The sequence below is a fragment of the Nicotiana tabacum genome, chromosome 4 (genome assembly GCF_000715075.1).
Source record: "Nicotiana tabacum cultivar K326 chromosome 4, ASM71507v2, whole genome shotgun sequence".
Taxonomy (NCBI): Eukaryota; Viridiplantae; Streptophyta; class Magnoliopsida; order Solanales; family Solanaceae; genus Nicotiana; species Nicotiana tabacum.
In genome coordinates, this window is record NC_134083.1 from 105,698,113 (window position 1) to 105,715,137 (window position 17,025).

At 41.1% G+C, this 17,025-nt stretch overlaps 1 non-coding gene across 1 annotated transcript; it reads right to left on the reverse strand.

Annotated features, from left to right (window-relative positions):
• Positions 1-5,128: 5,128 nt before the first annotated feature.
• LOC142180554 (small nucleolar RNA R71) lies at positions 5,129-5,235 on the reverse strand. The gene has a single exon (XR_012709171.1). It is a non-coding gene; the product is annotated as a small nucleolar RNA R71 (small nucleolar RNA).
• Positions 5,236-17,025: the final 11,790 nt, after the last annotated feature.

Sequence of the window (17,025 nt, forward strand, 5' to 3'; positions counted from 1 at the left end):
GAAAAGACGGGTTAATATAGCTTGTGTGTAGGAGACTAGGTAGGTATGATCGAGGGCGAGTGATGCGGACGGGTTTAAATTATGGTACTCTGGAGGAAGGAAAGGTAAGAACAAAGTGGGTACTTTGGTGGATAAGGAACTCAGAGAGTCAGTAGTAGAGGTTAGGCGAGTGAATGATAGATTGATTTCTATTAAGCTAGTAGTTGGAGGGATCACCCTGAATGTCATTAGCGCTTATGTGCCACAAGCGGGCTTGGTAAGGAGGTTAAGAGGCGCTTCTGGGAGAGGTTGGATGAGGTGGTGTGTGGTATTCCGCCTACGGAGTAGCTCTTAATATTTACCTTAAAGTATGTATATTTATATGTATATCGCCTCGCATTTTACTCATCTTTCGTACATCTCGGATGTGAAATGTAATAATTTGTGCTAATTCATGGTGTTTTTATGTGTAGGAATTATCCGGAGACAATATGGGACGAAGATGCGAGATTGGAGGAAAAAAGGAGCAAAATGGGAAAAATGCCACAGAGTAGCGCCCAGGAGAGCATGGGGCACTCCCTGTGGTGCAGAAGTCAGAACACAAAACAATCCCAGTACCAGGGCTAGCACCCCACGCTACCTTGGGCGTTGGTGACGGGAATATTCTCCTAGTTCGCCCGGGACAAGTTTATTTTGGCCCAAGACCCCCAACGCGTATAAAAGCAAGACTAAGCCTATTTTGAGAGGGGAGACGCCACTTTGAGGGACGAATACACACGAGGAACATCCGGAAGCGAGGATATCTCATTTTCTTCATCTTTTCTTGGTATTCTCAATTATTCAACACATGTGAATCTGTTTTGATATTATCATGAGTGGCTAAAACCCATAGTTCTAGGGTTGTGATTTAGCCATGAATATTGTTGATTAAAATTGACTTAACCTTGATTACAATTTGCTAATATATGGTTGTTTCTTCAATTCTATGATAAATTGCTTAATTTTTTGGCCAACAATCAGGTTCTATTTACTATCTATGCTATGATTGGGAAAGCTTTGTCTAGATTAGAAAAGAATTGAAGAGGGCATGATCTTAACTCTGAGTAGGGGTGGATTTGTGGTTAGGATAGGAATATACCTAGTCACCATACTTAATTGAATATCGTAATATTAATGCGTTCTTAATAGATTGATTTCATATGAATATAAGCATTAATCTATTTTGAATAGGCGAGTAGTAATTTGGAAGAATACTACGAGAGCAATTGTTCGATCAATTAGCAACTGTGAGTGAATTATATGAAAGAGAGAGTTAATTAGAACATAATAGAATTGGTGAATTGATCATAACCCTAGAATATTTGTCTCTATTGAATACACAACTACTACTCTGCTGCTTGATTAATTAGTTACTTTTTAAAATTATTGGTTAGTATAATCACACTTTTGAACTTTGATTGACTCGACTGAATAATAATCTTGGTGAAACTAGTGGGTAGTTAACACAAGTCTCTATGGGTTCGACACTCGAGTTATAACTTTATTACTTGTACGACCATGTATACTTGCGTGCGCATTTGGGAGCAATACTATTTATAGGAGGGGATTTCAATGGTCATATTGCGTCGTCTGCTGGCGGGTATGGTGAGGTGCATGACGGCTTCAATTTTTGGGATAGTAACGGAGGAGGTATTTCACTATTGGATTTTGCTATAGCTTTTGAGTTGATGATCTTGAACTCGAGTTTTCCGAAGAGGGATGAGTATTTGGTTACTTTCCAAAGTACGGTAGCTAAGACATAGATTGATTATCTTCTCCTCAAGAGGTGAGATAGGGGCTGTGCGAGGATTGCAAGGTTATCCCCAGCGAGACCCTCGCATCACAAAATAGGCTATTGCTGATGGACGTTGGCATCGTGATAAAGATGAAGAACAAGTTTGTACAGGGTCAACCAAGGATCAGGTGGAGAGCCTTGATGAAGGACAAAGCTCAGAAGTTGGAGGGTACGTTGCTGTCTATGGTGTCCTAGTGGAGTAGCGGGAACGCTAGTGATATGTTGACGATGACAGCAGGTTGTATAAGAGAGACGACGAGAGAGGTGTTAGGGGTCTCGAAGTGTTACTCTAGCGAGCACCAAAGCGAATAATGGTGGAATACATGGTCCAAAGTAAGGTGGAAGCAAAGAAAGCGGCATACCATAAGTTAGTGGAGAGAACAAATGAGGATGAGAGGAGAGAGAACATAAGAAGATTTAAGAGCTAGGAAGGAGGCAAAGTTAGAGGTCATAAAGTCTAAGACTGCTACAATTTGTGGTATGTATGAGGAACTGGGGCCCAAAAGAGGGAACAAAAAGTTATTTCGGCTGGCCAAGGCGAGAGAGTGGAAGGCTCGTGACCTGGACCAAGTGAGGTGCATCAAAGACGAGGAAGGTAGAGTACTAACGGAAGATGCCCAGATTAAGCGGAGATGGCAGGCTTACTTTCATAAGCTTCTGAATGAAGAGCGAGACAGAGACGAATTGGGGCACTCCGAGAGTCACTAAGACTTTTCGTACTGTAGGCGTATTAAGGTTGAGGAGGTTGTGGGTGCTATGCGCAAGATAAGTGGGGACAGAGCTACCAGGCCAGACGAGATTCCGGTAGAATTATGGAGGTGTGTGGGTATGGTATGCCTGGAATGGATCACTGCGTTGCTTAATGTTATTTTCAGGACGAAAAGGATGCCAGATGAATGGAGGTGGAGTATGATTATACCACTGTACAAGAACAAAGGTAATACCCACAATTGTAACAACTATATGGGTATCAAGTTACTGAGTCATACCATGAAAGTTTGGGAGAGGGTAGTGGAAGGAAGGGTGAGGAGGGCAATGTCTATATCAAACAACCGATTCGGGTTTCGATGATGGTAGGCTATAATATCGTGTTTTATTCACTTATTACACTTTAATTCACTGCACTTTACTTGCGTTTGAGCTTTAATTGGTAGTGTTTTGCACTTATTGTGTGTCTTATACATTGTAGGAGTGATTCTGAGTTATGTAGATGGTGTGGAATTTATTCGAGCTATTTGGAGCTTTGAAGTCTGAGTAAAAGCCCAAAGGATTAAGCCGGGATCGTGTTCGGGGGTCGAGGATCACTTCTGGACGTCAAAAATCAAGGAAGAAGCAACAGCTGAGGAATTGCACAAATACGACGCACTAGGCGACGCATAGTGCGACGCAGTAGTGAAATTTTATGTCAGAAAATTGACAAAGTTTAGAGGCTGGGTTTCTTTGGTTTGACAAGAAAAAGCACTAATGCTACGCACTAATGACACATGAAAAGTAATAAGTTTGCAGGTTTTCCCACTTCAGCTAGGAAAGGGTGATTTCGTCTAGGCCCTACCCTACTTGGTATAAATATATGGAAAAACGTTATTTTCTAGACTTTTGACATACTTTAGACCCAAGGAGGCTAAGGAGGAGTTGGAAGAACACGGGCATAAGGATTTCATCATTCCTTCCTCACTCAAGACCCGAGTTTGGATTGAATTTATGTTTTCCTATACTTTTATTATATTTGTGATGCATTACTCCATGTATATGGAGTAGTTCTCTTTAGGGTTTGATAGATTTGGTGTATTGATGATTGTTTATAGATTATAACTCTAGTTTTATATATTGAAGCATTTTTGGATAATTTAATTGTTGCATCTATATTCACTTGTTCATGTAATCGAGAGAGGCATAACTTGTGATATCTTTGCATCATATTGTTAGTTGAGTTCATTAATTTGTCTGAGTAATCAAAAGAGGCTGGTTGAATCATTGATTAAACCTAGTTAGGAGGATAATTGAGAAAGGTTCTCCTAAAGACCAATCCACTATGCATTCTTGCATATCTTCACATAGCTTAAATTGGTCCATCTCGCGAGGTTGAGACTTAATCAAGAGAGGATTTTCTACTAAACGTTTGAACTAATAATCGAGTGAATTTGAGAGACTCAATTGAACATTAGAAGTGAATCATCTAGAGTTAAATCCCAAACAATTATCTTGCACCTATCCTATCAAAACCTTATTTCCTTCCACTGATAACCTTCTTTGCTTGTTCCGTGTTTCAATTGTCACTAGTCAATAGCTTTAGATTCTTAGTTAATTTTAGCATTAATCATAAAAAATCTCAACTGTTGATTCTTTTGAATAGCAATCGAGCTATAAACTACGAGAATACTCTTTAAATTAAATCCTAGTGGATACGATATTTTACTATGCTATATTTGATTAGCGAGCATAATTTTAAGTGTGTGTTTAGAGCTCGTCACATTTTGGCGTCGTTGCCAGGAATTGGCAATCAATAATGTTTGAAATAGTTTGTAGTGCTAATTCAGGATTTTTTCTTTTTATTTCTATTTTCTCTCTTTACGTTTGGTGCTCTTTGACTGTGCACAAGTTACAGGTTAAGATTGGTGCATGACTCGAGCTTCTGCGAAAGAACTGCTACCATACAAGCCCGAGATAGAAAAACAACTGCGACAACTGAGGAAGGAAAGAACTCTCACCGAGATGTTAGAAAAGGTTGGGCAATCCTCAACCAAAGAACTTATGGATGGAAATGGTGATGATAATGTAGAGTTGGCTGCAAGGGAGGCAGCCCAACAACGAGAAAATTCTGCGCGGGATGCTGAGGAAGCAGCTATTACAGATGCACAGATTATCTACGAAGAAGAGAGGGGTCAGAGAATTTCTCAAAATCAACCCTTGGTTGCAGACCAGTTCGGGAATATAGCTCCCATGCCTAGGAGACCACTGGGCAATTATGCTAGACCGGTCTACAATCAAGGCTTATCAAGTGTTAGACCACCTCCAATTGCGGCTAACAATTTCGAGTTAAAGAAAGGGTTGCTTCAAACCATTCAGAACTGATGTGTCTTCATAGGAAAGATAAACAAAGATCCAAACACACATTTAATGGACTTCAAGGAGATTATGTACACTTTTCAATACAATGGGGTGTCACAAGATGTAGTGTAATTAAGGGCATTCCCCTTTCCACTTAAAGATGATGCAAAGCAATGGCTTCGAAGCTTGCCCACGGGATCGATTAGAACATTTGAGGAGATGACCAGAAAATTCCTTGATAAATATTTCTCCTAAGTTAAGACGGGCAAGTTTAGAAGATAAATCCATAACGTTTGCCAGAAAGAGACTGAAACCTTTTTTGAAGCATGGGAGAGGTTTAAGGAGATTGTTAGGAAGTGTCAACATAGTGGAATTGAACTCTGGATGCCACTCCAGGACTTTTGGGATGGATTGACACCGGCCTCGCATAGAACATTGAGCAATGTAGTTGGAGGCCCCTTGATGAAGAAGACTCCAGATGAGATAGTTACAATTCTTGATGAGTTATCAGAAGATGCTAATCAGTGGCCCTCGGAGAGTGCTGGAAGAAGAAGATCAACAGGTATTCACCAAGTTGATGCTAACACATCTGTATATGTACAGTTTGATGCTATGGCTGAAGAAATATGAAAGCTAACCTTAGCCTCGATGCAAAATGAGCCTCACGTAGCCTGTGATATATATGGAAGAGGACATCCTACTCATGAGTGTCAAGCCTCAACTGAGGAAGTGAATGATGTGAGAAATTATAATTTTAATGCAATGGCTCAGAAGCATCCCTGTTTTTCATGGAGTTCAACTAGGGGTACCGCTAATGCATGACAACAAAACAACCCCAGATTTCAGGGACAAAGAGATCTTGGTTTTATGAATCAGCCGAGGTAGTAGCTTCAGCCTCAATAGCACAATCAGCCTGGTCTAGAAAATTTCATGAAGGCCTTCATTGTGAAAACTTCTGAAAGATTTGAAATACAAGGGGCAGAAATTCAAAATTTAGAGACGCAAGTGGGACATATTGCAACAATATTATCTGAGAGGGTTCTAGGCACTCTCTCTGCTAATACTGAAAGAAATCCCAAAGAAACAGTGAATGCTGTAACATTGAGAAGTGGGAAAGTGTTGAATGATCCCACCCCGATCCAGAAAGATGTGAAACTTGAAAAAACAAAGTGGGGAGCGGCTGAAAAGTGATGATGATAAGAAGAAGAAAGGCCAGAAGAAAGCTGAGAAAAAGAAGAAGGGATAAAATTTGAGAAGGGAGGAACCTGAGGGGAGCGAGCATATGCCTGTGCTACCTTTACCTCAAACGTTATGTAGAGAAAAGCTGGACAAGCAATTTGAGAGATTTCTAGATGTGCTTAAACAGGTTCATGTAAACTAACCATTCATAGAAATTGCTTTCATGAATGCCTTCTTATGCTAAATTCTTGAAGGAGATCCTTACAAAGAAGAAGAAAATAGAGGAGACTTCAGTGGTCGAGCTCACAGAGCATTGCAGTGCTATATTGCAAAATACACTCCCACAAAAGTGTGAAGATCCAGGGTGTTTTACTATACCTTTCACTTTAGGAACTATTAATTTTGATAAATCTTTATGTGATTCTGGTGCATCAATTAATTTAATGCCTCTATATATTTACAAGAAACTGGAGAAGGAGATTGGGGAGATAAAGTTGGCACCAATATCTTTGCAGCTGGCAGACCAAACTGTAAGACCCCGTAAAATATTTTCTTAAAAATCGGGGTTCTATGATGCCGGGGCAGGCGTAGAGGTTAATAATAGTAGAAATTCTTCGGGCTTTTTGGATTGAACAGTGCGCTGGGGAGTTGAAGAAAATGTTGGACAGAAGTAGGCATTTCTGGGCCGCAAAACCACTCTGCGGACCGCAGGATGGTCACAAAGTGGGTCAGTTTTCTGGGTCATTTTGATGTCAAATTTCCCGGCCATTATGCGACCGCATAACCACTTCGCAGGCCGCACTCTTGTTGCATATCCCGCTTTGGGATTCTTCGGAGGGAGGTTCTGCGGTGCACTATACGACCGCAGAACCATTCTGCGGTGTATTATGAGACCACAGAACAGGTCTGCGGGCTGCATTGTGATCGCAGACTGGGTCAGTCACGCCCAGTTTTGGAGGCCAAATTATGCGGACCGCATATCAATTATGCGATCGCATATGCGATCACATACCTTGTTCCGGAGCTCCATTTTTGGGTTTTTAAAACCCGACCCTACTTCATTAAATACACGCTTTGGGCCATTTTTGAGCTAAATCTGAGACTTCTAGAGTGAGAGAGTGCCCTAGTGTGAGAATGTGTTCTTCAACAACTTGTTCTTCAATTCTTGCTCGATTCTTGGAAGATTATCAAGGAAAACTCACTAGGTCTTCATCCTAAAGGTAAGATTCTACACCCTAACCCTCAATTTCAAATTTTGTCTAGAAATGGGTAATTAGTAAGATAATATTTGGGCATGGGAGTTGTCCATCTTACATGCATGTGTTATCAAAGGGTGTGGGAAGATTGTGGAGCTAAAAATGGTAAAGAATGGGTTGTGGGATGATGGAATCCTCCATTAAAGGACCTTAAAACATTGATGCATACCTAGTGTTTGATAAAATGCTCAAATGAGCTAGAACCATTATCATCCACCTAATTTTGATTCAATTTGTTACATTTTCAAAATGGATTGAAGTTGCTAAGATTTCCAAAATATTTTAGAGTGTAAGGAAGCTCAAGTGAGGTATGTTGGCTAAACTTTCTCTCTTAGAATTGAATTCAATAATGTCCTCGTGAGTTTCAAAGTATGGGTTGCGTATTAAAATGTTATGGCTTTGAATCGTATTTCAAATGAAAGCTAGTATGCCAAATTGTGTGAGAAAATCTCAATATTCTTAAGACTCTTAATTGTTCGTATGTGTACCTAAAGTCTTGATTGGAAATGTCTTATTGTTGATAATCTATGAAGATGGTTGGAAATGAAATAATTGAATTGGGGGTATAGTGAGTGGCCAACGTGCTAAGAATTTAAGTTATGATTCTTGATAGTAGTGCAAATGATTTGAGAGGATGCGATAACTAATATGAAATGAGCCTCGACTCAATTTTTTAAGAATGATTTTGAAAATAGAATTGCCTAAAAGCTTTTGTACTCAATTCATGCCCATAAGTGGTTGCTTTAACTAATGCTTTGCTTTACAAATATATCCATTGTGATTCGAGTTCTTACATACTCAGGTGTTGAAATTGTATATCATCATTTCTGGGAAAGAGTATTGCAAGAATAAATAGTGTATTGATTGCTTATGATTTGATGTGTGCTTGCATTGATGGTTGGTATGCCCCATTATTTGGGAAGAAACCTTTTGTGTTTAAAGTTCCCATTACTAATAAATTTGAGTTATATGATTGCTGAAATATTCTATATGTTGATATTTGATGGTGATCTTTCAAATTGAAAGAGGTGAAAGTGTGGAATATAAAATACAGCCACCGTGCCAGGAATAAAGAATCTTGAGAATGGCCAAATGAGCCAAGGAAATATTGTTGTTGTGAGTGTCTGGAAATACTAATAAGAATTTATACAATGTGAAAAATGTTGAGGTGAGTACAATTGTATTTATGTTACCTTGTCTGTAAATCAAATAAAAAATATATTTTTGGGAGCATCATTAGCAAAACCGAGGAAGGGTGGGTCATAAGGCCCACGCCTGAAATTACACATGCCAGTGTAGGGGTGGATTGTGATTATTCCCCTTATTTGGGATGAAATTGAAATATTGGAGAAATTGTGATATTATTCCCCTTAATTGGGATGAAACTGGTAACAATTATGGATTGAAAAAGTCAACCCACACGGCATATATGGGAAGGCAGCCTAACTGATCGGGTGAAAAGTAATAATTTTGCAGGTTTTCCCACTTCGGCTAGGAAAGGGTGATTTTGTCCAGCTCCGACCCTACTTGGTATAAGCACATGGAAAAATATTATTTTCTGGACTTTTGACATACTTTAGACCTAAGGAGGCTAAGGATGATTTGGAAGAACACGAACACAAGGATTTCATCATTCCTTCCTCACTCAAGACCTGAGTTTGGATTGAATTTATGTTTTCCTATACTTTTATTATATTTGTGATGAATTAATCCATTTTTATGGAGTAGTTCCCTTTAGGGTTTGTTAGATTTTGTGGATTATAATTCTAGTTTTATGTATTGAATCGTTTTTGGATTATTTAATTGTTGCATATATATTCACTTGTTCATGTAATCGAGAGAGGCATAACTTGTGATATCTTTGCATTATATTATTGGTTGAGTTCATTAATTTGTCTGAGTAACCGAAAGAGGCTAGTTGAATCATTGATTAAACCTAGTTAGGAGGATAATGGAGAGAGGTTCTCCTAAAGACCAATCCACTACGCATTCTTGCATATCTTCATAGAGCTTAAATTGGTTCATCTCGCAAGGTTGAGACTTAATCGAGACAGGAGATTCTACTAAATGTTTGAACTAATAATCGAGTGAATTCGAGAGACTCACTTGAATATTAGAAGTGAATCATCTAGAGTTAAATCCCAAACAATTATCTTGCACATATCCTATCAAAACCATATTTCCTCCCACTGATAACCTTCTTTGCTTGTTCCTTGTTTCAATTGTCACTAGTCAATAACTTTAGATTCTTAGTTAATTTTAGTATTAAGCATATAAATCTGAACTGTTGATTCTCTTGAATAGCAATCAAGGTAGAAACTACGAGAATACTCTTTAAATCAAATCCCTGTTGATACGATATTTTACTATGTTATATTTGATTAGAGAGCATAATTTTAAGTGTGTGTTTATAGCTCGTCATTCGACTACGGAAGCTATCCACCTTGTGAGGAGGTTGGTAAAATAGTACAAGGATAGGAAGAAGGATTTGCACATGGTGTTTATTGACCTTGAGAAAGCGTATGACAAGGTTCGTAGGGAGGTTCTTTGGAGATTTGCACATGTGTTAGTAGCTTACACTAATGTGATAAAGGACATGCATGATGGGGTTAATACTCGGGTTAGGACTGTGGGAGGTGACTCATAGCATTTTTTGGTTGTTATAGGGTCGCACCAAGGATATACGCTCAGCCCGTTCTTATTTCTTCTGGCGATGGATACACTTACAATCCATATACAAGGGGAGGTGACATGGTGTATGTTGTTCGTTAATGATATAGTTCTGATTAATGAGATGCGAGGCGGCGTTAACGAGAGGCTGGAGGTTTGGAGAGTGGCCCTTGAGTCTAAAGGATTCAAGTTGAGTAGGACCAAAATAAAATATTTGGAGAGCAAGTTCAGCAACGTGACGTGGGAAGCAGACGTGGATGTGAGGCTTGACTCACAAGTCATCCCTAAGAGAGGAAGTTTAAAGTACTTTGGGTCAGTTATCCAGCTAAATGGGGAGATAGATGAGGATGCCACTGTCACGCCCGACCTCGGGGAGCGTGAACGGCACTCAACAGAGTTACCCCAGTCGAGAGAGCTTGCACAGTGTCGTCTACCCAACTCACCCACGAATAAAGAGAAGAATACATTTCAGTAATTAGACAGTAAGAGGTCATGTGAATAACACCGGTTCATTTTCATTAGATACGTTGTTAGCAAGTCTCCAAAACAGTACACTGTACAATCATAGTTAAAGTGGAACAGATGATATGCTTGCAACATTTTTAGTTTAACCTTCCCAAAAATAGATACAACCCACACTATGTCTATGGAGCCTCTATCAGAAACAAAAAAGTGCTAAGACAGTGCCGGCAACAAGGCCCCGGCTATACCTGAAAACACAATGTGCAAAGGATAAGAGATACGGGACTCCGAAATGAAGTGGGGCTTACCAATGAGGATAGGGTATGCTGCTATTATTGATCAATGCTACCTGCTATTGAACCACCTGCATCCATTAAAGATGCAGCGCCCCCGACAAAAGGGACGTTAGTACTTATGGAATAGTACTAGTATGTAAAACTAAACACCCTCTCAATAGAACGAGTTATAGTAAACAGAGAATAAAACATGAAATCAATAAGGGACTCAAACAGTATCAAGGTGTTAAGTTAGGGAAAAGTTAAATTTCAAGTAGGTTTCAGTAATATAAGTTGGGAGATCTTTAGCACCAATACACTACCGTGTTTTAGCACGGAGTCCGATCTCAGCCCGACCGGCTAACCCGTCTTACCCCGAGACATACACTCACAATACCACCATGTGCGCGGTATGGCGTCCGATCTCAACCCGACCGGCTAGGCCGTCTAACCACAATGTCGTGTGGGTCGACATCATATCACATCTTGCTTGCAATAATCTCATCCCATTTAAGAGGAAACAGTTCAACACACCAATCTCATCCTATTTAAGGGGAAATAGTCTCATCACGTTAACACGGGGGTTTACCCCTCAATCACTCCTCCACTGGTACGTGTAATTTCGGGGTTAGGTTGTTCTGACCTACCCTTTCTTGATGGCTAAACGATACTCCCAAGGCATTTATTATTAAAAGGATTTACCACTCATTTTATATTCTTTTACATGTCATTCATTTTATTGGCATCATTGGCCATAACGCAATATCATTTTTGGCACGTTGGTCGTACTTCATAGTTCATGCTCACTATTTCACTTTCATACATCTTCACAGATTGTCAACAACAAACATTTCTATTCAAGACTTTAAGCACACATTTGAGCAATTTAGGGTCTTAAGTTACTATAATGTTCCGAAAATCTTAGCCACTTCGATCTATTTAGAGATATAGAAAAATTGAACACAAATCAGGAAGGAGTTCATAGTTCCAGCTCACTTAAGCATTTTATCAAACACTAGGTGAGCATTAATGTTTCAAGGTCCTCCTATGGTGGATTCTTTTACCCCACTACCCAAAGTTTACCCAAAAGAGCTCAACAATCTTCCCACTACCCTTTATTGTACATACATGTAAAATAAACAACTCCCACGCCCAATAATTGCTTGACTTATTACCTATTTTCAATTAAAATCATGAAATTGAGGGCTATGGAGTAGAACCATACCTCTAGGATGAAAACCTACTGAATTCTTCTTGCAAATTGTTCAACTTTGAGCAAGAATTGATGAATGATGAGCTTAGGAACTTCCCCTATCACTCTATGGCACCCCCTCTCTCTAGAAATATATGTTTTTCCCTTTTAAAATGATCCCCAAAGTTGTTTAATAAGAATGGGGCCGGGTTCAAAAATTAGAAAATACGAAGCCCCGATTCAGGTTCGTTGTCACATATGCAATCGCATAACGCTTCTGCGGTCCGCAAAATAGACCACATAATGGCCCTCCGGAAATGGGCTCCCCTTCCTCACTCTGCGATCAGTCTGCAGTCCGAAGACCTATTCTGCGGTCGCATAATGCGCCATAGAATGTTCCTCCGAAATGTTTTGTGTTGGATCTGCGAGGGGTTATGCGGCCACATAATGGACCGCATAATGGTCCAAACATTTTGCCCAAATTTCTGTGTCGGTCTGCAGCAGATATGTGGTTTGCATATCAGTTCTGCGACCGCAAAATAGACCGCAAAAAATGCTTTGCATGCCTCGAATGAGGGCCAAAATCAGCCATTAGAAACCAATGTAACTTAGTTGCTATAATACACCAACAGTTCCAACTTTTGACTAACTCCCCAAATTTCCAAAGTTTTTGCCAGAGTTTTCCCGGTAACTGGGCCTATCCACCTGTCAGAGAATATCAGAAACCAACCCTAACAACATATACATGAACCAACAACGCAATATATCATAAAAATAATGGCAACCATGGCCTTACGAGCAGTATATCACCAAAAGGGAACACCCTTAACATCAACTATACAAATGATACATAATTCATAGAAGGTAAACTCTTAACATTTTCATAGAGCACAACTTTGTAAATACATGACTATTCAAACAAATGAGGGTATTTCTTCTTCATTTCTTCCTCAGCCTCCCAAGTGGCCTCTTCGACTTGTTGGTTTCTCCATAACACTTTCACAGAGCAATCTCTTTATTCCTCAACTTTTGAACTTGCCTATCGAGAATGGTAATTGGAATTTCTTCATAAGTCAATTCTTCATTAACCTCGATAGTCTCAATCGGAACAATAAGCGACGGATCCCCAACCACCTTCTTTAACATGGATACGTGGAACACCGGGTGCAGTAAAGACATCTTTAGAGGTAGTTCTAGCCTATAAGACACCTGACCGATCCTCTTAATACTTTTGTACGGCCCGACATACCTTGGACTCAATTTCCCCTTCTTACCAAACCGCATTACCCCCTTCATAAACTTCAAAAATAGGACTTCTGACGACTCTGGGAAGTTCTCAACCGTTCTGTAATAATCTCAACCTTCTCTATAGCCTGATGCATGATGTCTAGTCCTATCAACTCCGCTTCCCCAATCTCGAACCACCCAATGGGAGATCTACAATTCCTACCATATAAAGCCTCGAACAGTGCCATCTGAATGCTATCATGATAACTTTTGTTGTGGGCAAACTCTATGATCGACAAATGATCATCTCAGCTACCCTTGAAGTCGGGAACACAAGCGTGTAACATATCATCAAGCGTCTGAATAGTCCGCTCTGCTTGCCCGTTGGTCTGTGGATGGAAAGTTATACTAAGTTTTACTTGAGTACCCAACCCTTACTGAAATGTCTTCCAAAGGTTAGCTGTGAACTGTGCCCCCCGATCAGAAATGATGGAAATTGGAGTGCCATGCAGCCTAACAATTTGGATAGTTCTTTTCATGATTCTTGACTTGCCTAGAAGCATACGCTATCACCTTGCCATGTTGTAATAATACACACCCAAGTCCGATCCTTGAAGCATCACAATATACCACAAAACCATCCAAACCCTCTGGTAGGGTCAACACCAGTGCCGTAGTCAATCTTAATTTCAACTTCTGGAAGCTTCTTTCACAAGCATCTGACTATTGCAACTTAGCTGCCTTCTACGTCAATTTAGTCAACAGAGAGGCAAGAGTGGAGAACCCCTCCACAAACTTCCTGTAACACCCTGCTAGGCCTAAGAAATTACGAATCTCTGTAGGGGTAGTAGGTCTAGGCCAATTCTTCACAGCTGCAATCTTCTAAGGATCGACCTTTATTCCTTCTTTGGAGACGACATGACCCTAGAACGTGACAGATTCAAGCCAAAATTCACATTTCAAAAACTCCGCATACAACTTGTGTTGATATAGGGTCTGTAGAACCACCCTGAGATGACCGACATGGTCCTCTCAACTTCGTGAATATATAAGGATATCATTAATAAACACTATCATGAATGAGTCAAGAAAAGTCTTAAAAACCCGGTTCATAAAATCCATGAAAGTTGCGGGAGCATTTGCTAGTCAAAAAGACATTACCAGGAACCCAAAGTGCCCATACTGTGTCCTGAAAGATGTTTTCAGAATATCCTGCTCGCTGATCTTCAACTAGTGATACCCAGATCTTAAATCGATCTTAGAGAAGTACTTAGCATCCTGCAATTGATCAAACAAGTCATCTATCCTTGGTAGTGGGTACTTATTTTTGATTGTAACCTTGTTGAGCTGCCAATAGTCAATACATATTCTTAGCGACCCATCCTTCTTTCTTACAAATAGAACTGGTTCACCCCAAGGCGACACACTCGGCCGGATGAAGCCCTTCTCTAACAAATCTTTCAATTGTTCCTTTAGCTCTTTCAATTCTGTCGGTGCCATCATGTACGGTGGAATAGATATAGGCTACTTTCCTGGCATCACATCAATCCCAAAATCTATCTCTCTTTCTGGCAGGATCCCAGGGAGCTCATCCGGGGACCTCCAAAAATTCATTCACAACCGACACAGACTCAAGTGTAGGTGCCTCAGCATCGGTGTCTGTAACCGGGACCAAATGGTAGATACACCCTTTATTAATCATCTTCATGTCCTTAAGGTAAGAAATAAACCCTTTGGCACCACATCATCTCCCTTCCATTCAATCACTGACACATTTGGAAATTAAAACCCAACAGTTCTGGTTCGATAGTCAAGTTTGGCAAAACATGAATAAAGCCAATCCATTCCCATTATTACATCAAAATCAACCATTCCTAATTCAATAAGATCGTCCATGGTGTCCCGACCACGCACCGTAATAACACAATCCCTATAAACCCGCGCGGCCACAATAGACTCGCCAACTGAAGTAGATATAGAGAACGACTCATGGAGCTGTTCCGGTTCTATCCGAAATCCCATAGCAACATAGGGAGTAACATAGGATAAAGTGGAACAGGGATCAATAAGAGCATACACATCATGAGATTGGACAGTCAATATACATGTGTCAACATTTGGAGAAGCCTCTGAACTCTGGTGACCCCTCATAGCATATAAATGGATGGGTCCTCCCGAACTATGTGTGCCACCCCTAACTGCACCACGCCCTACAGTTGCTGGGTGCCTCGAGCTGGAGGAGGTGCTGCGGATGTAGTAGCTGCAGAACTGGTTGGTTGTGCTGTCCCCTCCCCATGCTCTGGTGAAATGAACGACAATCCCTCTGAATGTGACCCCTCATTCCACACCCGTAGCATATGGGCTGGTCCATATAGCAGGCCCCAAAGTGCATCTTATTGCACCAAGGGAATGGGGGCCTCCGCTGCTGAAATCTCCCACCAGACCGACCATGCTGGTAGGATCCCCTGTTTCCCTGGCTGGGCCTAAAATGGCTCCCCTGTTGCTGACTGGGCCTCGATGCGGTGCACTTACTGAAGACTGAGAAAAGGACTGGGATGGCCCTGATGACCCTCCCCTGAATGCTGACCTACCACCACCACCACCACCACCACCATAAGAACCACCAAAGTTGCCCGTGGACCGGGCCTTGTTGCTGCTCTCAGGCTCCATTATATTCTTCAGTTTGTGCGTCTTTGTTGCTTGAGAAAACTCCACCATATTACCATAGTTCATATTAGAATTTAAGGCAGTTATAGCGGCCACATTAATAACCAAGGGGCTAAGGCCCTGCGCAATCCGACGCACTCTAGCCTCCATAGTGGGCAACATGTAAATGGCATATTTGGACAGGTGCCCGAATCTCATATAATACTCTCACACACTCATGCTACCTTGTTTCAAGCTCTCAAACTCGGCAGCATGGGCTGCCTTAGTCTCGGCATGCAGGAAATGATCATGAAAGCATCGACAAACTCACTCCACCTCGCCGGAGGGCTTCCCTCCTCACATGAGTCCTCCCACATTTCAAACCAAGAATAGGCCACCCCCTTCAGGTGGTAGGAGGCCAACTCCACTCACTCTGTCTCAGTAGCACGTGTAACTCAAAGGGTCTTGTATATCTCGTCAATAAAATCCTGGGGGTCCTCCTCATGATCAGTACCTGTAAACACTGGAGGATCCAACTGGAGAAACCTGTTCACCCTGGAACTAGCGAAATCCCCTGGGTGACTAGAAGAACTGGGTGCAACATTTGATCTCTAGGCTTGGGAGGCCGCTATCTTAGCCAACATATGTATGGTTCCCCTAAGATCCCCATCAATAACATCGGGACTGGAAGCTGGAGCTAGACGTGGAACTTGAATATTAGTTGGAGGGGCCGTTGCACCCTCAGTAGGTGTAGGAAGTGGTGCAGTCTGAGCAGGAATAGTAGATTCAGGCGGTGATGTAATTGGGGGAATATCCTCACCCCTCAGGTTCTCACCCGCATCATAAAATATAGAATCAGCTGCCACTCCTGGGGTGACATTAGCTCCTTGGCCAGTTCTTGCTTTCTTCCTAGGTGCCATGTACTGAAAGTTAGAGCAAAGCATGAATTAAAAGAGGAATAATATTACAATCATCTTTATCGCACGATCGAGAACATCGAAAAAGGGTATTATTCCTAAATTCCCAAGTAGCCTCCTCATTATAGATGTGGTCGACAACACACCGATAAGAAGGATTCTACTAGACACGGCTCAGAGACATCCTAGGATGCTTTAAAACCTTAGGCTCTGATACCAAGTTTGTCACACCCCGACCTCGAGGAGCGCGACCGACCCACATTAGAGTTACCCCGGCCGAGCAAGCTTGCACAGTGTCGTCTACCCAACTCACCCATGAATAAAGATAAGAATACATTTC